The following is a 22,924-nucleotide window of genomic DNA, read 5'->3' on the forward strand; positions in this document are numbered from 1 at the left end:
TAGCTATACAAATTTGGGCAAGTCATCCTGCAATTGGAACCCTGAAGTAAAACCCTGAACTTGTTATGTGCCACAGCAGAACTGAGTAGGCAGTGAAAATGAAATGAGATGGTGTTAACTTTTATAATTCTATTCTAAAGCTAAACTGTGTAAGGCTTCTCCAAGATCATATGAAATTAAAACTAAAAAAGCAAGACCAGAATAAAAATGGAAGATCTGGGGTGGGTTTTTTTGCCTAACTGATCCAAAGAACAAAATGTAGGGAGCTATTGTAGAGAGCTGCAGCCAATGAGTATTTTTAAAGAGCTCTGACAATAATTTTCAAAGCACAACTGAGGGAGAAAGCCCCAGCCAAATTAATTCCAAGTTGCTTTCTACTTTCTCATTTATAGAGATAATTAGGGATCTCTTTACAGAGTAGATCAAAGGCTGTTCAAACTTTGACTGAATGGTTAGGGTTCCTGGGAGGCTGTTTTGCCCTTCTGGAGCCAAGTGTGTGATGGCCACCCCTCTGACACCCCTGTGACCAGGGATGCACGCAGCAGCACAGGGGGTCACCACAAAAGGGCCATTCAGTTCTTTACAAGGAAAATAGGAGCTCCTCAGAAAACATTGCTTTTGGCCAAAACATTTAAAGTTAGGCTGGCCTATGAAGATATCTCCCTTAAGAAGGAACATCTATCTTCCTATTTGAGGCAATTTAGACAAATAATGTGTTGCAAGAGTAGTGCAAACAGGGCCTTAGCCTAGGGTATATAAATGTACTAACCACACATAACTGAAACAGATAGTTCTTCCTTCCTCTGTGTAATGAAAAGTTGAAGGTCTGCCAAAAAAAGTTGAATTGCCAGAAATTCTGTCAATGTGAAGGCATCTTTCCGCCTGTAAATCAACTACACATTTAAATTACTTCCTTTCATAATCTATTAAAATGGTTTTGGCACAGTTATTCTTTGTGCAATGTTTATTGCATAATTTCATTTCATTCTTGGTCAACAGTTTTTACTATTAAGTCTCAAATGCTGTTGAAGCGGAGTATGCATCTTACTCTGTTTTATTTCTGAGTTACAGAAATGATCTAAGTAAGTATAAATATGTTTTTAAAGTGGAATATTTAATCCATTAGATTTGTCAGCTATTGGGACATGATTGGAACAAGACTGCTTTCTAAATTATCTCTTGATAGTAAGGGTGTGCATGAGATTCACTCATCATTATTTCAAACTATATGAACCTGCAGTTCATCAGGAAATGGTGACTTTTAGTCCAAAACTGCTGAAACATCAATTCTGAATTCATAAAGTGTTCTAGAAGCGATCAGAATCATTATAACTTCTGTTGCTAGGCTAAAGACAAGCCATATGAATAGAATGGAAGTTATAAAATATTGTAGGACTGTTAAATTCAGCATTTGGAAGGAATAAACTGTTTTCAAAACCCATAAAATGTTTTTGGCAAAATATCTATTGCACATTACATGAATTTAGAGCCAGCCAAAAAACTACTAAATCTTTAAGAGTCCAGGTTATTTTTCTGTATATTTAAAAGGGCATTGTAAACAAGAATTGCCTCCTCCTCCACACCTTTATATTTAAGATGCAAAATAGTGCAAAAAATGGCTTGATACATTTTCAATAATAATTATAATACATTTCACACAACAATCCCTGAAAAATAAGGAAATTCTCAAAATGGAAAAAAAAATGAAGTTTGCTGGGCTCTCAGGCCCTGAAAAATTTTTGAATCCATCTTCAGCAAAAATTGTTCAGGTAAGGAAATGAAAAGTTCAGCATACCCTTCTAAAAATGTAGAAACTATTGACTATTATTGTAATTCAATATTTTCTAGCTTTTGGGAGTTACCAATGGCCACTGCTTTTCAGCCTGGTGATATCCAGTCTTTACTAGTGAAAGGGGTGGTTTGTTCCCAGATGCAATACTTCTCTTGTAGTTACAATGGGCCATAATTAACAGATAAGAAAAATTATTTATATGTTTAAGTTCCATTCACTGGCCTGATTACAGCTATCTTGAATGTTGGTGGAGGAACTGAAGTAAATTAACAGATTGTCACTATTGAGGGATACATGTCTTTAACAAAGCATTGTGGCATATAGACAGAACACTGTCCCTCCTACAAGGGAACTCAGTGAGTGCCAGTATGTTCTTATATATATTATCTCAGAGTGGCTTTCATCTTCAGGAGACCAAGATATTATTTCCTTTGATTTCCTATGATTTCTTTGCAAAGATATGATCTTTAAACACCAGAAGGAAAATCAGAAGGAAAATCATTATTTGTAAGGGCCCACAGTGGGAAACATGCCAGAGTTCAAGTTTGGAGAACACTCTTGGGAACATTCTTGGGGATGGTCCTGTGCAGGGCCGGGAGTTGGAGTTGATGGTCCTTGTGGGTCCCTTCCAACTCAGCTGATTCTGTGATTCTGTGAAACAGGAAATATTCCCCAGAAGATGTCCATGACAGAAGACACACAGGAGCATGACAGGACATGCCCATGAGGACAAGGGGTGTGAATGTTTGCTCAGGTACACCCAGCTGGGTGCCCCAATCGAGTCTGTGGCAATGGCTTCTGCAGGTATTTGCCTGTTGAAGTGGGACAGAGGAAGCTGAGCAGCAAAGCTGCTCTTTATCGCAGCTTTAGCAACCAAAAGGGCTGTCCCTTGTCCAAAAGCATTGGAACAAGCTGCCTGGGGAAATGGTTGAGTCACCATCCCTAATGCTATTTAAAAGATATATACCTGTGACATTTCAGAATAATATTTACTGGTGGTGCACTTTTAAGTGCTGGGTTAATGACTGAACTCCATTATCTTAGAAGTCTATTCCAACTGAAAATATTCTGTGAATCTATGTAGCCATTCCTGAAAAGAAGAAATAATAAACAGCCATTTTTAATATAGGAAAGATAATTCATATAAGAAGAAATATTTTCTGTTTGAGGACAACAGAGTAAAATTTCATAAAAGATCTTTTCTTTACTTAATTAGAGTAAATTTAAAATCACTCTGTAGAGTATAAAATGACAACAAATGCCACATTTATATTTTAGTCAGTTCTGACCCACTGATGCCTGGTTTCCAAACTCTGACATTTGGGGTCTAAGAGGATTTTAGTTAAGGACATGCAGCAGGACATGCAAAAACTGTTGTTAATGTACTTAGAGTAATATAGGAAAGCTTACTTTGGATTTATTGGTTTCCAAATACACAATTTCCCTTGGCTGCAAGCTCAGCTTGTCCCTGCTGTGAGCAACTTCAAAAGCAAAAAACTGTGCTTGTCTCTGGACTTACAATCCAATTTGCCAGTTTTGGTTCACACATGGGCATTTAATATCCTTGGAGTATCATTCTAAATTAACTAGCATTAAAAAAGGAAAAAAAATCAGATTATAAGGAGAAATATTAATGAGTTTCCTTCTGTAACTGGCTAGATTTCTCTCTGGGGCTTGGTATGACTAACATGTGCTGGCTGAAAATGGGTTTAAGCTGCAAGAGTTTTATAAAGTATTTTTTGAATTAAACCTGGTAATTTCAGGAGGCATAAATCCAAAAGTTTGGTTTAGCCCACTAGAGATATACAAATACCATCGTTGTTTCATACACAACTGGTTTCCAACCAGGTTTATTGTTTGTTCTGGCCAATGGAACTGTGCCTTGTATCCTACCATGACTCTGTGGATGCCATAAGAAATTCGATGCTGAAAATTTGTAGGAGTGAAATTTGTAGGAGTGAAATTTTCTACAGATCTACTGTAAAGTGTAATATGTGGAAGAACATTTATTTATTTGCTTTTTTATATGTGGAGAAATTGATCATATTAGAAACCTTACTGCAAGAGTTAGCTTTGTGCAGACACACAACAGAATCAAATAATGAGGCATGAATGCCTAATCCAAGTCAGTTCAAAACTTGAATGACTATTATGAGTTGATTTCTTAATTTTTTGGCCCTACCTTTGTCTGTAGAATATTTATGCTGAATTATTCCAAATAAAAAAAAACACTGAAGAAAATTATAAGATAATTGTTAAAACACTAGGAAAAAAATGTAATATTTGTTAATAAAGTTACTGTTTGATTTGCTGAAATTGTGTTTTTCAAGAGGGGCCTGAATCAAAGGCAAAATACAAATGTTATAATTTGTTTAATGACTTAAGTAACACAGAACTATATTTTTAAACTCAATTCCTTGAAATCAAATGCAATACATCAATCTATTACAATGCTTATTAGTTTACTGAAAACTAATATGCACTTCTAAGGCTTCCAAAAATATTTGCCTTTGAGAGTATTTGATATATTAATGCTTTAGAAAAGGTGAGGCATGTGTCCCACAAATTATCTCTAAGTGAAGACTGAAATTCTCAGTGTGTTCAGGAAGACATGAGTAATTTATGTAATGCTCTAATAAACTTTTCTTCTACCTTGATAAAATTAGAGCAGAAAAAGCTTCCCTGCTGACACTAACAGATGTTACTGTAGATAGTTTTCTTAAAGGCAGACTGGAGGCAATCATCAAGGAGTAAAGTTCCATCTACCACAAGCAAAGATTTACTTTGCCCATCAAAGGTTGAAAAAGGATATTGCTATAAACAAGTTTCATTTTAAAGTCTCCATTATTCTCAACATGTTGAAAATTTCCTTCATCCTGGTTATCCTCTGTCTTTAACTAAAAAAATTATTTTTATATTATTCCTAGAGAAATTCAGCCCTGAAATTCAGTGATATAGTCTCCTATTCTTCTCTATAGTCTCATATGTCTGTCATAATTTTCATCTTGGAGTCAAACCAGAATAAGCACCTTGAAAACTGTTGGTTAAAACATTTAAAATTTGAATGGATCCATACTATGTATTTTTATCTACCTCTAATATTGGTTTCAGGAACAAAACAAACAAAAAACAAATCAATATAGCCTGCTTATTTAGCAGACACTGGAATATAATAAATGAGTCTACAATAACTCATTTGGCAGATTCTTTGACCAGTGACTGGAACTAATGGGTTCGGTGTTGGAGTTACTCAGCAAGGGTTCCCTTCTATAGGTTTCAAGGTATAGCAAAGGAGCGTTGACCTTGCCTCAATATTAATTGTAGACATCAGAGCAGAAATGTGTAAGTAAACATATTTCGTACTCAAGGGAACTGGAAAGACACTGGTGTGAGGCCTGAGGACATTGCAGGCAATGTTCTTGTAATTTGCAAAGAAGGCCTCCAAAATTTCTTTTGCTTTTATATGATAGATATTTGATTGAATATAGTACTTTTTGAAAGTGTCAAGCTGAAATTCTTGGTTTCTTATTCATAAAAATGAGATTTATAGTTCAACAGGAAAGTACTTGCTTCACCTTTGTGTCTAAAATAGGCTGCCTACTGACAAAATTAGCTGTTTGGAAAACTGTTTTCTATAACAGTTTAAATCTGGATGCTGTTTAGTCAGAGAATATAAATCAAACATTGTAACAAGTACAGCAGTAAAGAAGAAAAAGCCTGATATTTTCAAAAAACCCTAAGCTCATTTTCACAGGGGCAGGAAAGGTTTTAAGAGCAAGAGCATTCTTTCTTTGTTGGAAATCGTACAAGGACAGTTTGTATGAGCAGTTGACAAGGAGTGGAATTTTGTCAGCCATTCCTCTAGGGCAGTGAGAAAGACTTAGCAGAGAGGTTCTATGGGTTATTTGGTTGTTGATTTAGACTGTGTAGTGTGGTGTTTTGCATTTTGTTTGTATGCTTGCTTTTGTTTTTGTTGTTGTTTCTTTTGTTTTTTAAAATATTTCTTTCTATGTTTTCTGATTTTTAATGTGTCAAATCAATATTGCCTTCTGCTTATTCCTGACCACATCTTAAAGTCTTTCTAGAGGCTTGGTAACTCCAGAACTCAGTAATATGTTTTTTTTTAATGACTAACTAGCCCAGGAAGTATTAATAAAGCTTAATGTAAACAACTACATCTGATCAGTGGAAAGATGTAGAAATCTTTAGCCAATGGAGAAAAATATTTATGCAAGTGATTAATCTCACCCTAAAATGCACAGCTATTGATAAGCTGAGTAATACAAAAAATGCACTTTTTCTCTGTTGTTTGTATATAGAACATAGTGAGAAGTGTTCAGAATACAGAGTGAAGAGATCTAAGTGAGACAAGAATCCAAGCCTTCATATCTCATACCTTAGTTTGTATTAGATTATATCAGTTTATATACATTGTAAGTACATGTAAATAAAAGCTGTAGGATGGATTATAACATAGTGAAATGTATTATCACTGTGGTAATGTTGTTTTCATATAAACTGTATTATAAATTATTGAAAATATTAAAGGAAAATTAAAAAATGAAGGCAAATTAAAATTACCTAAAGACAGGATTAAGTTTCCTAAATATATGTGTCTGGTGCCATTTAAGATGTCTTGGGTTAAAAATTAGGAACAGGTTTTATGTTTCTTGACAATTTAAGGAAATAAATTTTACTCTGAATGCCTGTGTTCACACAATGAGATTCTGCTCTAGAGATGAGGTTCAGCTTGCAAATTGACACATTTCGTTATTGACACATTTCATTGCCTCAACTCTCATTTTACCACATGGAGATATGGTCAATAGGACATGACATAAAATAGTAAATGGAGTCTGAACAACAGTACATCTTCATAAATTTTGAACTTAAATTCAGCAAGCTAAATAGCTTTCTAGATTTCACTGAATTTACTCACTAGGTCTACTATATATGGATATCCTGACTGAGAAATTTGTCTTTTCCTGCCTCATTTGAATGCCTGGATAAGACAGATTTTCTCAAATCTCTTTTAACACCCACAGCCCAAAAAATGAATTGAGCTTCTAAATTTCTCTGAGCTGAATCCCATTGGAAAGTGTTATGGATACCCAAATGATCAAATATACAATTTTTAAACAATAACAACAACAGAATGAATATAATAAAAAAATATATTTTAAATGGAAGAAAGCTACTGCTTTTCCCCCTATGTGTTTTTTTCATATGTCTCTAACTGTGCTTGTTTTGGCTGGGGTAGATTTAACTTTCTTCACTGTACCTGCTCTGAGGCTGAACACAGGGCTGATAATGTAGACATGGTTTTTGTATTGCTGAGAAGAGCTTACACAGAGCCAAGGCTTTTTCTATTGCCTCTCTGATTAAGAACTTGGGTGTGCCTAGGACACTGGGAGTAGACACAGTTGGGACAAGTGACCCAAATTGACCAAAGAGATATTCCAGACAATATGAAACCATGCTCAGTATATAAAAATGGGCGTGGGGGAGAAGGAGGAAGGGGAAGATATTTGGAGTGATGGTATTTGTCTTCCCAAGTCACCAGGACACATGACGAGATCCTCATCTCCTGGAGATGGCTGAACACCTGCCTGCTCATGGGAAACAGTGAATAAATTCCTTGTTTTGCTCTCCTGGTGTGTGAGGCTTTTGCTTTCCTTATTAAACTATTATTATCCCAACCCACAAGGTCTCTAGCTTTTGCCCTTCCAATTTTTTTCCTTGATCATGCTGGTGGGGAAATGAGCAAGTGGCTTTGTGATAAGTGGTTGTTGGTTGGGGATTAAACCATGATACTAGCTAATATTAAAAGGAAATCCTAAATTTTAGTTATTTCTTCTCTTTAAATCCCCAAGAATAGAAATAGTAACTGGTATCAATGACAGTTTGACTTTGTATCTGAATATTAAGTGAAGGTCATGTATATGTTCATAAGTGAACATTAGTGACAAAAAAAAAAGGATTTTGGCACCTACAGTATTAGTATCTAAAATGACATATTATAAAGGAACATATTAGTCATATATGTATGCAAATTAAGTCAAGCTTGAATTTTGCAATGCAACGGTACATAGATATGCAGACAACCTAAACAGCAAGTAATTGGAAGCATTATGAATAGTTTTTGAGTTTAAAAGAGACATCTTTTTTTTTTTGCCATATACTTTTCATATTCTCTTATGATTTTGTGTATATATATATAGCAATGAAGATGTAAAACCATGTATGTGTTCATATGTGTTCATCTGCTTTGACAGGCACATTAAAATGTCACTCTTCTCACAAAACAAAGCTAATGCCACTGCTCATATGACTCCTTTTCCTTTTAAATTTGTCCTACCATGTGTGTGTTGCATGTTTGAAAGAGGAACATAAGGTACAGAAGTAATAATGCTGTTGTGTTTTAAGGAAAATGACTGTATTTGGATACCACTTAGTCCTGAGAAAATAATAATGTTCCTTTAGGACACTGGACATTAAGAAACTCCAAGTCCTTTATTAATAATGTAATTTCTTTTTTCCTAAAGTGTTTGTCTTCCTCTCAAGATGCTTAGAAATTTGCTTAATCACAAAGGCTATCTCCAAAATTGTTGAGCTCTCATTAAGATTCCATATTTGAATTGCTGAAGAAAAACATGAGTCTGCATATGGAAGGCAGTTCTTTTCATTTCTTCAGCTTGCTGTGCTGTCACTCATCCTGAGCATCTTGATTTCAATGTAAGATGTGAAAAAAAGTGTACAATATAGGAATGAGTGTCCATATTTTTAACAAATTGAAAGCTAAAAATGTAGATGTAGCATATGCAGCAGAAATTAATGGAGGTTTTCAAATGGAAAAGAGCAGAAAGAAAGAACAGGGAAAGAACAGGGTCCTACACTGGCTGGTAAGTAAACAGACATCTGTAGCAATTCAAATATGTCTAGTTTAAAGTACTAAGACACAATCCTTAGTGTTTGCACATGTACAAAACTCTTATAACACAGATAGTTATACCTCTTAAATTTAAAGAGACTTGAATCTGAAGGTTGTTTCTTACTGGTTTTGGGTCACTCTGTGCTTCCTGCATGGAATTGGTCCTAAATGCAGAGAGGTATTCTGATTGTAGCTTTTTTTGGTTTATTCTTTTTAGTATGCTTACTAATATTACATCAAGCTTTTAAAGCCTATAATCAGGTGTCTATAATCTAAATACATTATTGAATGTATATTCATAGTTGAATGTATAAATACAGAAACTCTTTTATTTAGCAAGGGACATAATGACTAGCTTAAGCATTGACAATTCTTTACAAAGACTGTAGCACTTACAGAGTTATTTTTATTTCTTAGCATTTCCTAATCCATTTCTCCAGTGTAGCAGATTGCATCAAATATTTAAGTCCTGATTTTGACTCAGGTTAAATTAGAAAAAATGAATAAACAATTATAGGGAATGGGAAAGGCATAGCATGAAAACACATAAAAAATAGAAAGTGGAAGCCTTTCCAAAAAGACTATAAAGTTGCTGACAGGCAAAACATGAAATGTGGATTAAATTGCTCAGACTGCTTGTTCTTTAGTGACCTCTGAAAAAATTAAATGCCAGCAAAGCCAGGAATTAAATAGATCTTTGCCCTTGTCTACTGTCCAAATGGACGCTCTTATAGGTTCTACTTAGGTCCTTTTGTTTAATGTTTCAATTATCTCCCTTTGCAGCTGCATAAGAAAGACATAAGCTATTTCTACAGTTCTAAATACATCCACCCAAGGGAATAATTCCTGGCTCCAAAGAGGTGCAGACTGCATCCACATACCCTGTTTAAGGCTAAATATCAACAGAACAGGTATGCCATGGCCAAACCACACAGCACTTGGGCCAACAGCCCCTTTGGGCTGCCACAGGGCACTAGAACACTTTGATAGATGGTGGGGTGAGTTTTTGTTTCTGTTTATTTGGATTTTGTTTTTGTTTTGGTTTTTGTTGTTATTGTTGCTACTGTTGTTTGTTTTGGTTTTGTTTCTGTTTTGTCAGGAAAGAGAGAGGTGAGGACATTGATTTCAGTTTATAATATCTGATATAATGTGTCAGCTTTGCTGGCACTTGAGACAGGTATATATTATAAGATGAAAATGCAACTAGATGTTTCATGCTCAGGAATATTTCATTGGAATGTCTGGAGACATCTCAGAGTGAAACATGCTGGAGAGCCTTTCAGAACAGGGCAGTAGGAACAAATGAACCTGGTTTAAGGTTGCGTATCTTGCCTTTTTATATATAAGTTCCTGAAAAGATATGTTACAACAGCACATGAAAAGAGCTTCCTTTTTCTAGCCTCACACCTGGAACTTAATAGATATAGCAATCAATCAATTATTTAATTGATTATAATTTATTTCTGGCGGCCAAGGCTCTGTGTTGGGCCAGAGAAGACAGGGCTAGATGATTGTTTTAAGTAATTTCTACCATAGTATTGTCAAAAGCTTCTTACTTCCATTTGCTCCACATAACTAAACCGATCTTTAGCTGATTCTTCCATTTATTTTAGCAGCATGTTTTGGCTGAAAAAGAAATTTCTTCCATTAATTCAGTAGTTTATTTTGTTGAGATGTATTTTATCTGTTCCAGTTTTAGGCCACTAAAAGTTCTGTGCGTATGCTTAAACTAGTTAGATTAGGCTCACATTGTAGACAGAAACAAATATGTTCAGAGGGTCAGAGGGTTGATCATTTGACCTAGTTAGTTACTCATATGAGGAGGTCTGTCTAGATGTGCAGTGTTACTGATATTGATTACCCTGCTCGGGATTAGATATTTTAGATCCCTAAAGACAGCATGGCAAGACATTGGACCTTCATCTACTTGTTTATTCATTTGTTTGTTTGCTGTGTTGCATCTTAAAACCAGGTTGTTTACATTCTTCAGAAAAGATATATGAATAATCTAACATTTTAAAAGAGAACATAGAAACTTATTATTTATAAAAGGATTACATTATATATATGGTTTATATATGGTTTGGTGGTTTTTGGTTTGTTGTTTTTTTTTTTTTTTTTTTGCTTTTGCTCCTTTTGGATGGTTTTTGTGGCCTCCTGGTCCTTAGAGACATTCTTTTTACCTCTCTTTTTTTCCTTAAACAGTTTTAGCTAAGTTCAGATAAAATCAAGTTGGCTTTCTCCACCATAATGCTTTGGAGGCAATTTCCTCTTAATTTTAAATTTGTCACTGGGGAAACCTTTTTCTTTCTCTCAGCCAAACAGATGGTTTATATTTTAATTTTTTATTTTTTCAATGTTTCCCCTAAGAAGGTCAAGATCATCTTTGGAAAAGTGAAGTTCTGAATATTCTTCCACTATCTAAAAATAAAAGCATATAAATTTTTAAAGTCCTATAGGTTGTTTCATTTTCTTCTCAAATGTAACTACTCATAGATGACTTTGGCCCTTGTCATTGTAATACCTGAAGTTCTACAAGCCACTAATGAGATTATTCTCTGACCTTCCTTGCGAAAATTCTTGGATAGCCTTGAAAGGAAAGAGTAGATTTTGGACTGATTAAGATTAAACCTTATCTTTAATTCAGGGGAGAAAGCACAGGGTAGATAAAAAGACTTTTCCCAAATTTCACTGAAGATTTAGTCATATGAGCCAATAATAATAGCCTTACAATTTATAACAGTGCATAGAAATATGAATGTGTACAGCTGTCCCATTTCACTTGCAGTACATGTTGATTTACTCCTAAAGTGAAATACTTGATGCCCATACAAAATTGCAGCATTTTGCATTTAAGATAAATATGCAGGAATATGCATGTGTACTGACAGCTACATGTTTTCCAATGTTCTGTAATTTTTTGCTGTTCACAAGTGAGTTTTAGTATCTCATCCATATTTTCTCTATTTATTGAAGAGCGATATTAGTATTAGAACTTGTTATTAGTCTACCAGATAGAACAATGGGAAATAATATCAAATTGTTCCAGGAAAGGTTTAGACTGGATGTTAGGAAAAATTTCTTCACTGAAAGGGCTGTAAAACATTGAAACCAGCTGCCAGGGGAAGTGATTGAGTTTCCATCCTAGAGGTGCCATGAGTACACATGGCACCTGTAGGGACTTGGTTTAGTGGTGGACTTGGCATCGCTGGCTTGGACTCCATGATCTTATAGGAATGATTCTGTGATCCTACAATTCCATTCATCTGGTTAATTACACAGCATTTTAGGAATTTGTATCTTGTTATCAGATGCCATCCAGTCACTGTTCCAAGCAAGACCAGAGATTCAGAGGAGTATCAGCCTTCGCTTAAGACCTTGAGACTTGTGCTGGATGGACAGCTGTAGGTCCTCTAAATTTTGTTTTCTGTGTATTCTGTATTCCACCAAACCATCTCTTACTGAACTAGATTGCTCTTACTGAAGGTTCCTTTCTACTGAAGATTTCTGTTCCTGAAGTTCCTGAGCTATTATTTTTACATTCAGGCACTGAAATGTGTTTCTTTAAAATCTGCTGAAGTGCACTATTCTTTAGGGTATAGGTCTGACTTGGTAAATGCATAAAAGAGCTTTGCTTCTGGATTTGTAATTACACAAGCTGGAATCCAGTGCTGGAGATTATTTGCTCACTGACCCCAGTGCATTAATCTCTTTCAATGTTGTTTCCTCCTCAATTATGGCATTTTCCATTTTCATGTTCTTATTTCCATTAGCCCCTTGACTTCGCCTCCATGAACTACATCATTTGTAGTTACTGAAATCTGCGTCAAAGGTTTTTTTTGGCAGTATCTAAATTAACTTTAATCTTTGCCCCTATACTTGCTGAATTACCACACCACTTCCTTCTTCTTTGTTCTTTTTTTTATTTTTGTGGCTAAAAATCTTTTCACTGTTTGTTTTAATTTCCTCTGCAAGGTCCAGCTCAGCTTGATAGTTGGCAAGTCTTACTTTTCTCCTACATATTCTGACCTTCCAGACATATCTTTCTATTTAGTCAGTCTGTTCTTGCTGTTCCACATAAACTCCCAACTTACTCCAGTAAATGAGTATTTTTTGCACTGATGTGACCAAGGTCAAAAATGGGTAAATGGATATCTATTTTCAGCAATATAGCATTGGCCCACATCTCAACAGCTGCAGGGAAACATCACACAGAAGACTTTATTCACTCCTTGGTTACAAAATGATTCTCAGCATGAATGAATAGTTATCTAGCTAGGTCTTGTATCTTTTCCTCTCAAACATTTTCTCTCTACTTGTAGTACAAGTATTGATTTTCAAACTGCGACTTAAAGTAGCTCTGAGATTCTTTTTCGGAAAAGCTTTTAAACTTTACAAATCCAGTCAACTGTCACTGATTTCCTGATTTTTTTCAAGAATTCTCTTATTAAAATAGAAATTGTTAAAAAACATATTTTCTTTTATTTTTCTTTGTAGTATAACTTTACCATAATCTGATCATCATCACTTAATTCAGGATATTTTTTTCTTTTTCCACTTGTATATGGATTTTTTCTATGCTTGGTCGTGAAGATGTCATTGTTTTTCATGGTTCTGTTGTGTGAAAATATTGACTTCACACAATTTTTGTTGGAATATGGTCTTCAATCAATATGTCTGGTATAGCAACATTGTATTACTCTTAATACTATATATATCTATATATCTGATTATTAGTAAGTAATTTATTCAAATACGCCCCTGGTTTTTCAGAATAAGTTAAGAAACCCCTTTCTAGAACTTCTTAGTACCTTTCTGAAGTATTTCTATTTTATGTTGTCAAGATTTCCTCTTCCCTCCATATTTGTATTATTAAGAGAAAAAATAAAACCTTTCCATGTTGTTCACGTCTCTAATAAATCTTCAACAAGACGTTTGACTAGATAACCTCTCTGAGAATTTATTCACACATTCCTTTGTCCCATCAGCATGATTTTTATTATTTCTATCTTTGAAAAATCTACCTTAAAAATAGCCACCTCCCAATATATATAATACATAACAAGTACACAACACTCACTGGTCCTGCAGGTCCTGCTGCCCTTCCTACTCACCCCTTTCTTATAATGGAGAAAACCTTGGAATCCTTGTTCTTCCAGTAACACATGTGCACTGTTTTCTTCTACAAAGATTTAAACTCAATTAATCTAGAATCCAGGTCGTATTCCATTTGTGACCATTTGTTGCATTTTATGGATTCTTGAACATTCACTTTCCAGAAATTTACTTGTGTAAGATATGAATTATTTCTTTCCAGCTCTTACAGATCTATTGATTACTTAAGAAGCAGAAGGGCATGGAAAAAAATCACTCTAAACCCCAAAACAATAATATTTTTATTCCTTCCTCTTCCTGCCTTCTCCTTTCAAATTCATAATCACCCTCTCTGCACTAATTAAAATCAAAAAATGATGCTACAAAAACTTTAGTAAACTAAGAATTTAAGCTCTGCAGTGGAACATAACCTTGCAGGAGCCTCTCAAAGTCCTATTCTTATTCAAAGTGGGGTTTTTTTGGTCACAAAAAAGTGAAAAAGAAGAGGAAATAAACTCTGTACCTAATTTAACAAGTTACATGTTAAATAGCCTTCACTCAGCAGAACTGCTGTGACACAGACATTTGATGATTTATCTAATGGCTTGAAAATCCCACTAAAAAGAGCTCATATCAAAGAGGATGAAAGAAAATGTTCAAAATGTCAGCTTTAAGGTGAACCTTTTTGGTTGTGTCTTTCCTAATCAGAGGATTAGTACGATGCAAATAGATAAATTTTTTAGCATGATGCAAATAGATAAATTTTTTCAGTGAATGAACTGTCTGCAAACTCATTTATGGAACCCTTTAGCAAATTTCAAAACATGTGATTTATATTTGAAGAGACATTGCTTAAAATTTATTCTTTAGTTCCATTTCTTCTGTTGTTTTTAGTTCTACAAATGACATCTGGTATGGTTTTGTATATCCTCATTTTAAAATGGAAATTCTTTGACTACTTTGCTGCATTTCTTTATAGCAATGAATTCTCTGCAGTTCTTCCTGTGGGCAGAGAGCATGAGTTGATGGTCTCCACTCAGCCTTGCTGTGAGTACTCAGTTACCCCATTAGGGGTGGGTAGGTCAGAGCAGGTCAAGTGTGCTGTAAACCACACTGATCTCGAGTAAAAACTGCATATAAGAACTGTACAAAAAACCTTGCTTTCCTGTCTACTGTCAGGACTTGGGATAAGCTGCTGAGGTTTTTGTCATCCTTTTTTTCATTCCAGTAGATCCCCTGGGCTACTTTACTGTGTCACATAAGAACACAACAGTCTGGCTTTGGGCAAGTCCTAGATTTATGCCTAAAAGAATTTTTTACACACGCCCATGCATCTGCATGCTTGATACTTGCTCACATAAGGACTTACAGTATAATTATTGCTACGATAAAATGTATAGGAAAACTGCTACTATGCTTCAAAATGATTTTTTTTTAATAACTCCTGTGTATGTGCATGTGGCATAAACATAGAAATAATGGAAGAAAAAAGTCTTAAGGAATGAGAGGCCAGAACTGATACACACACATACACACACACACACACACACACACACACACAAGCTGATGGAAAAGTGTAAAATTAAAGACATCAGAAATTATTTTGGAAATTTCTAAAATTTAAATTTATATCTTCCTATCTTAGTAGTTTTTAATTTGAATGGACTATCTATAAATGCATGATTTAACATTAAAAAGCAAGCAAAAAACAACAGCCAAGTAAATTTTAATGCATTTGTACATCCTTGCAAATAATCCAGTATCTTTGAAATCTACATCTGTCCACAAGGATTAGGTGAAAACACTTTATTAAACCATGGTTTAATAAACTTGTTATTCAAAAGTTAGAAGTATGCTTTGCATGGAAACTGTTCAATGATACTTTATGCTCATATTGCCAAGAACCACTCAAAATGGTCTTTTTTTTTGCAAATAACTTACAGTTAGCCACATCAGAATTGGCAGGATTAAGCTAAATTGTCTTTTGATATCTAATGTGTTATACTTCCAAAGTAATTCACTGGCAGAGACAAATTGTCAAAGTCCAGGAAATTCACATGCATTCCCAGTGGCAGCAAATCTGCAGGGCAGTGAGCATGGGAAATAAAGAATTCTTATTTGTGTTTCTTCCAATTTCTTGCCATGTTTCCTCATCCCAGCCAGAATTGCACTGCTAAAAGATTCCACAGTGGCCAGTGAAAGGATGAATGGAATTTAGTTCTCTTTTGTGAGCTGTGTGAGGAAAGAGAAAGGACACAGTAAAGCTTTTATTGACCCAACTCCAAATCCAGTGTGTCTAACTAGGAAATTGTTCATTCAGATGGAAGCCAAAAAAGTGTCTATGCCTCAATGTGGCTGAGACAGAAAAATCAATTCAGAAAACAAGAGATCTGTTATTAAGGATTCAAAGGAAGAAAGTGTACCTAAATCAATAAATAAGATACACAATAAGGCATTTATATGGCATAATATTTTATTCAAGTGTCAAGAAATAAAAAATCCATCAGCTTTTACAAACACTGGCTTTCACAGGTCAAAAGGCCGAAGTGATTTTTAAAATGGAAAAAAACTACCTTAAAGGTCCAAAAGACTTATGAATTTGCTGACTGCTTTGCATGTAGAAATTATTTTTCCGTGATTTCTGCCTTACTTATATTGTAAAGAACACTTAAAAGCCACAAAATCTCAAAATGTTAAACTTTCATATTATCCTTCTAATCATGACCCTGGGATTTTTGCTGCCTGCAGCCATACAGCTCAAGAGCAAAGCACAAGAGTAATGATGAACTCTACAATATTTGGCTGCAAACTGGTCTTTTAAAATCAAGGCTGTACCTGAATATGCTTCCAGTTCAAACTTTTTCTCATAAAACATGAATATTCTTAAACATAGAGACTTAAATTGCTCTGTGTACATTTCATTTAATCAACAATTTATCTTTCTCCTGAGTAATAAAACAAATTCAGGATGAAATTATATCTTTTTAAAGTTTCTGAGTTAAGGGGATGGGATCCAAGTACTAAAGAGGTATAAATTCTCCTATTTTTCATGCTTGGTATTATCTGGTTGTTGAAAATTGTAATGCAACTATTTTCACATTTTTCAATACTAATTTGTGTAGGAGAGCATGAACTTAGCATACTTAGCCCTCATTTAGCATGTAATTGCAAAATACTTTGTCACTAATGTGTAGGACATGATGCATGTGTTCAGAGAGAAGCATGAAATAACCCTTGTCAATCAAAAAAAGGAAAGGGTGGAACAATGAACTTTGTTCATTTTTTTTCCCTTACAGCAGGGTCAACATCCTTATCTTCTCATATGCCTTCTTATCTGCGCTCCTGCACTCCTCCTCATCTGTGGCAGAGATGATCTTTGGAATTTCCACATCTTCCCACACAGTTACTTGTTCCCAGAACTCCACCTTTTCCTCCACTCTTTCTTTCCAGTTTTATGATCATAAATTACCTCTGTTTTCTCTGACGCTGTTTTGTGGAGGTGGTGGACTTTTTGATTCATATTAGACTGAACACTGATATTTTGAAAGCAAGAAGAGGAGACTGTGAAAACCAGGAAAAGTTAATGAAACACATGACAGAAGTTCTAATGCTCTATTCAAAATACCTAGTGTGACAGACTTGCAGCAGTGACCACAGTTAGATCATTTTCAGAGTCATCATACAACACATACAGCACCACCAGGTGATCAGGCCCAGGCAGCAGGGGTTAGGAAAGGCAGATCCTGCTTGACAAACCTAATCTGCTTTTCTGACCAGATGACCTGCCTAGTGGATGTGGGAAAGGCTGTGGATGTTTATCTGGATTTCAGTTGGGACTTTGGCACCGTGTCCCCCAGCACACTCCTGGGAAAGCTGGCAGCCCACGGCTGGGACAGGAGCACTCTGTGCTGGGTCAGGAACTGGCTGCATGGCCGGGCCCAGAGAGGGGTGGTGAATGGTGCTGCATCCAGCTGGGACCAGTCACCAGTGGGGTTCCCTAAAGGTCAGGATAGGGAAATTGAGTGCACCCTCAGTAAGTTTCCAGACAACACCAAGTTGGGAGTGTTGGTCTGCTAGAGGATAGGAAGGCTCTGCAGAGGAATCTGCACAAGCTGGATGCACAGGTCAAGGTTAATGGTATGAAGTTCAATAAGGTGAAGTGCCAGGGCCTGCACTGGGGTCACAACAGCATCAGCACTGCCACAGGCTTAGGGAAGAGTGCCTGGAAAATTGCCTGTCAGAAAAGGATCTGGGGGTGGTTGAATATGAGCTAGAGTGTGCCCAGGTGGCCAAGAAGGCAAACAGCACACTGGCCTGTGTCAGGATTAGTGTGGCCAGCAGGACCAGGGGAGTGATTGTCCCTCTGTAATCAGCACTAGAGAGGCCACACTTAGAGTACTTTCTCCAGTTTCTGGTCACTCAGTTCAGGAAAGCTGCTAGAGTGAGTCCAGAGAAGAGTGACAAAGCTGGTGAAGAGTCTGGAGCACAAGTCCAATGAGGAGAGGCTGAGGGAACTGGGGATGCTCAGCCTGGAGAAAAGGAGGCTCAGGGGGAACCTGATCACTTTCTATAACTATCTGAAAGGAGGATGTCACAAGAAGCTTCTTCTCCCAGGCAGCTAGTGACAGGGCAATTGGAAATGGCTTCACGCTGTGCCAGGAAAATTCAGGCTGAGCATCACAAAGAATTTCTTCGCTGGAAGGGTCATTAAGCTTTGGAAAATACTGCCCAGGAAAGTGGTAGAGTCACCATCTCTGGAAGTGTTCAAAAAATGACAGTATGTGGCACTTAGTGTTGCTGGCATGGTTGCCATGATCTTGGAGACCTTTTCCAGCCTTTATAAGCCTATGATTCTATGATAGAGATCTTAGTTCTGAGAATGTATTAATCTTGGATGATTCATTCACATATTTTTTCTACTTCCAGAATTATCCTTTAATTTAAATAACCTTTCTTTCTCAAGGATATTTATTCACCAATGGATTTATACAGGTAATAATACCTATACCCAACTTTTGTTCTGTTAGACCAAAAAACCTTGTATTATTGTTATCTAGTCTTGGACAAAAGGCTTCCCTCATCATGCCATCTGTCCTCCTTTGAACTTCTTCTGGTTGGAAATCATCTCTTAGACAGGTGAATGAAACTTTACACAGCAGCTTCCTTCCAGGCTCTTGGCATTTATGCTTCTCTGTCTTTACAGAGAAATTGTTTATTAATACAGCCCACAAGCACATCTACTTCATTTGCAGCAAATGCACTACAGTAATACACAGACACAAGCTTCAGTTACCTGCTGATCAGAAATCTGATTTCTGCTGAGTTTACATATCAGCAATAATTGTCCCAGTGGATCGCTCTGCTCATTTTTGAAATGCATCAGTCCCTGGGAGGAAAACTGTTCTAAAGAGAACAATAGCCCTAAACAATTCTTTTGAATAAGAAACAACTTTATCCAGTGAAACTTAGAGTGTTTAGCAGGAAGCACAGAGCAATAAGAGCGAACAAGTGTTTTTGTAATTTCATTGCAGTGACTTAAATCAAACCTAGCCATGAAGCTGCAATTCTGCAATGCATTGCCTGAAAAATTCCAACTCTAACTCATTGTATTTATCCAGATATGCAAGGCAGGCCCTCAGCTTTAATGTAACTAAAATGAAGATAGAGAGTATCTAAGATGCTCTCTAAGATACTAAGAAATACAATAGGATAAAAAATATGTGAAGGATTTGAATGGGAAGGGAAGGGAAGGGAAGGGAAGGGAAGGGAAGGGAAGGGAAGGGAAGGGAAGGGAAGGGAAGGGAAGGGAAGGGAAGGGAAGGAGCTTATGAGAAAAAAATATGTGCTTATAACATATTTCACAGTAGTTTCTGAAATAACTGATATCCTCATAGCTGTTGAGTTCCTCATTATATGATTCAAACTTTCATTCCATTCAGTAATTTCACCTTCAGTACTTAATGTTTTACCAACCTTGTATCATCACTATTCTGTCACAATATTTTTTCACAATAATTCATTAGATATGTGCTTAAACCTCCCGCTTTCTCTTAATATAAAAGGATTTTCAAATACCTCATGGTTTGCATGACATGGGGAACTCTGTGCCTCTTATGTCTCTCCCATGATCATTAACAGTTCTTTCCTCTTTTTCTGGCCTATGCTTTTTGCTCTACATTCCTCTAGATGTTGCATCTTAGAGTTTGACAGAGATGAAAGCAAAAGCTCTGTTAGAATAATACATATTTGTAAAAAATGTGGCATATTTTGCATAAAGAGAAGTGTTTGTAATTCAGATTATGGTAAGAGGTGTAAAATTTTGTACACCAGAGAATGGTGTTGACATCTAGTATCACAGCTGGTGTCATAGTGTATAGCACTTCTTAGTTCCCTAGGCAAGCTTAAATTTACCTAACTGCCTATAAAGATAATCCATGATCTTATTTTAGGTTTTTCTAGGTCCTCCATTCCTATCAAAATATCCCTTTGCTCTTAGGCACATCTAGTAGAAAAAAATGGTGAATAAAATGAAATGTTATAGTGAAACAAACTTTCTTCTCCATCTAGAGACTCTTCCTCCCCATTTCCACAGTGGGTGTTGGGTAGCTGTGGGTTAGTATACAAGCTGCCCTATTTGTATTTTTTTTTTGTAAGCTATGCCACTGTGACCTCTACTGTCTGACATCCTCCATTTCTGATTTTCCAGCTGCACAAAGATATTTTGGCTGTCTTTTATTTGTGTCATACATCTAGATGGATGAGAGCATTAGAGACTAAAGAACAGATCTCAAATCCTGCACATCATGTAGACCACTCCCTTGATTGTCATCACTTACTCTATTGCAAGGCACATATATTTTCTTTGTCATTCTTCTGAATATGCTTTCAGATTAATTTCTCCCTTTTCCTGTCAGTTCCTTTCAATCGGTCATTTAAGGAGCTGGTTTATGCTGCTGTTTCTCTCAGCCATCACTGTTTTTTTCTAACCCATGTGACTGACAGAAAGCAAAGTTTTGTAATCATATATACCAAAGGTGGATCATAAAAAAAGGCTGAAATCTAATCTTATTTTGTAAACTTGCTCAACCACTACCTTCTTCCAATAATAATGATGGGATTCATATTATATAAGCAAGGAAAATAGTTTTTTAAACTTCATCAGACTTCATCTTTACAATGCATTAACCATATTAGATTTTAATAAAAACTTCACTATTAAATAAAGAACTAAGGTATTTGGATACTAATTTATGTTTTTTTTCATTATGTGAAATGTCATCAATTACAAAAATGGGTTAGTTTTCATGTTTGGGTTTTTTTTTTGTTCCTTTAATTTTTTTTTTTTTTTAATTAAGGGGGGCTTTTAAAATACCTCTGCTAAGGGAAATAAACAAGATTTTTGTCAATTCCTGGCATAATGATATGAGCTTAAGCTGTACTGAATAACTATTTTGGAATGCCTGAATTCAGTTGAACACTATCTTTACAGAGAGTTTGGTATAATTATTTAATTAATGGAAATGAAGTATTGCAGCACAGAAGGGTTTGAATAGGTGTTGAAGAACACTGTGGGTTAGCCCCATGGCTTGGCTGCAGCTCAGGGTAATTCACATATTTGAATAATGAAATGGTGAATTTTCATTGCTTGTCTCTCTTTTCCTTTTTTCAGCTTTGTAACACGATGGAACCAAAGAAATCTCTCTTCTACCAGACAGTAAGAACCTAGGTTGCTGGGACAACATGTCAACTGCAAAAAAACCCCTTAAAATAAAGGTGGCTCATTTCCAAGTAAACTTTTCTTGGCATTTGGGTTTTTTTCCATGTTTTCATAGAAAAGACATTGGCAAAAATGGCTTGTGGGAGGTTTTATAATCAATAAACCTGTTGTTTGTAGAGGGATTATGAATGAGAAATTAATGCTAAGCAGGTGAGAAATGCACACGAGCATTTCTCAATTTTAAAAATATGAAAATCTCTAGAAGTACATAGAAGTGTTAAAGGCCACATTTAGCAAGCATCTACTTAGCTAAGAATTGGTTGCTAGGATTTACAGAGATTGTCACAAAGTTGTTTTCAAATCTGCTTCACTGAAATGCTAACTGGGTGAAAAACCTGATCTTAATGTTAAATGGACTGCATAGGATTAAGCTGCACACTTTCCATTAAATCAAATGAGATCTTGTAGTTAAATTTGAGTTCAGTCCTTTGGAAACACTCATTGTGCATCATGAGTACAGCAATGTTTCAGGAACAGAAGAAAAAACCCCCTGTGTTTTAGTAACAAAGGTGTGACTCAGCAAAAACAAAACACAAAAAGCCCCCCAAAACCTCCCCCCCCGAAAAAAACCCCAAAAAATCCTCCCCAAAACAAACAAACAAAAAAAACCCACCCCAAATTCCCAGAAACCATCTAATCCCAGTAACTCTGTGGTACCTCAAAACCTCCTCTTGCATAAGAACAAAAAAGTATTTTAACAGTAATGACACTATCCTAACTGGTGCTTGAAGAAAATAAAGCCCATTATGTTGAGGTGTTGACCAGCTTTCATTTCTTCATATTAAAATTAATCTACTAGAGAAGTTGTGATGTAGCTCTTTCTTGGATTGCAACACAACACAATGCCAGTGACTTTTTTGGGTCTGATAAAGAGCCAAAGACTGTATTTTGGGATGCATCCTATCTAATTTAAATGCTTATCACTTTGTTCAGTGTTGGAAAGCAGAAGGAAATGCCAGGAGAATATGTTCACTTGGGAGCTGTTTGCTGAGTGAATTTCATTCAAATCTCCACATGCTACGTGGAAAAGGGTATTGGGGGCTTGCCTTTTATCTTAAAATTCAGGGTTAGAGCACTAGCCAGAAGAGCTTGAGCTGGGATTAAAGACAAATAAAATCAGCATCAAGCAAGGCAGGAATCCTCTTGGTGGTCACATACACACCCCAACAGATAGAGTAATCAAGGTAATCCATGGAGGAAAAAAGAAAAAAACCAAACTCTTTCAAAAAGTCAGTCTTCTTCCCCTTTGGAGACAGATCTTTTAATTTGCATGAAAAGAAGGCCCCACCACTGTGTGCCTGTAAAGAGAAACAGATTAGGCTCAACAGAG

At 35.9% G+C, this 22,924-nt stretch overlaps 1 pseudogene; it reads left to right on the forward strand.

Moving 5' to 3' along the window:
- Nucleotides 1–1,691: 1,691 nt before the first annotated feature.
- LOC141728300 (uncharacterized) lies at nt 1,692–18,669 on the forward strand (annotated as a pseudogene).
- The last annotated feature ends 4,255 nt before the right edge of the window (nt 18,670–22,924 follow it).

Source organism: Zonotrichia albicollis, chromosome 2 (genome assembly GCF_047830755.1).
Source record: "Zonotrichia albicollis isolate bZonAlb1 chromosome 2, bZonAlb1.hap1, whole genome shotgun sequence".
NCBI classification, from domain to species: Eukaryota; Metazoa; Chordata; class Aves; order Passeriformes; family Passerellidae; genus Zonotrichia; species Zonotrichia albicollis.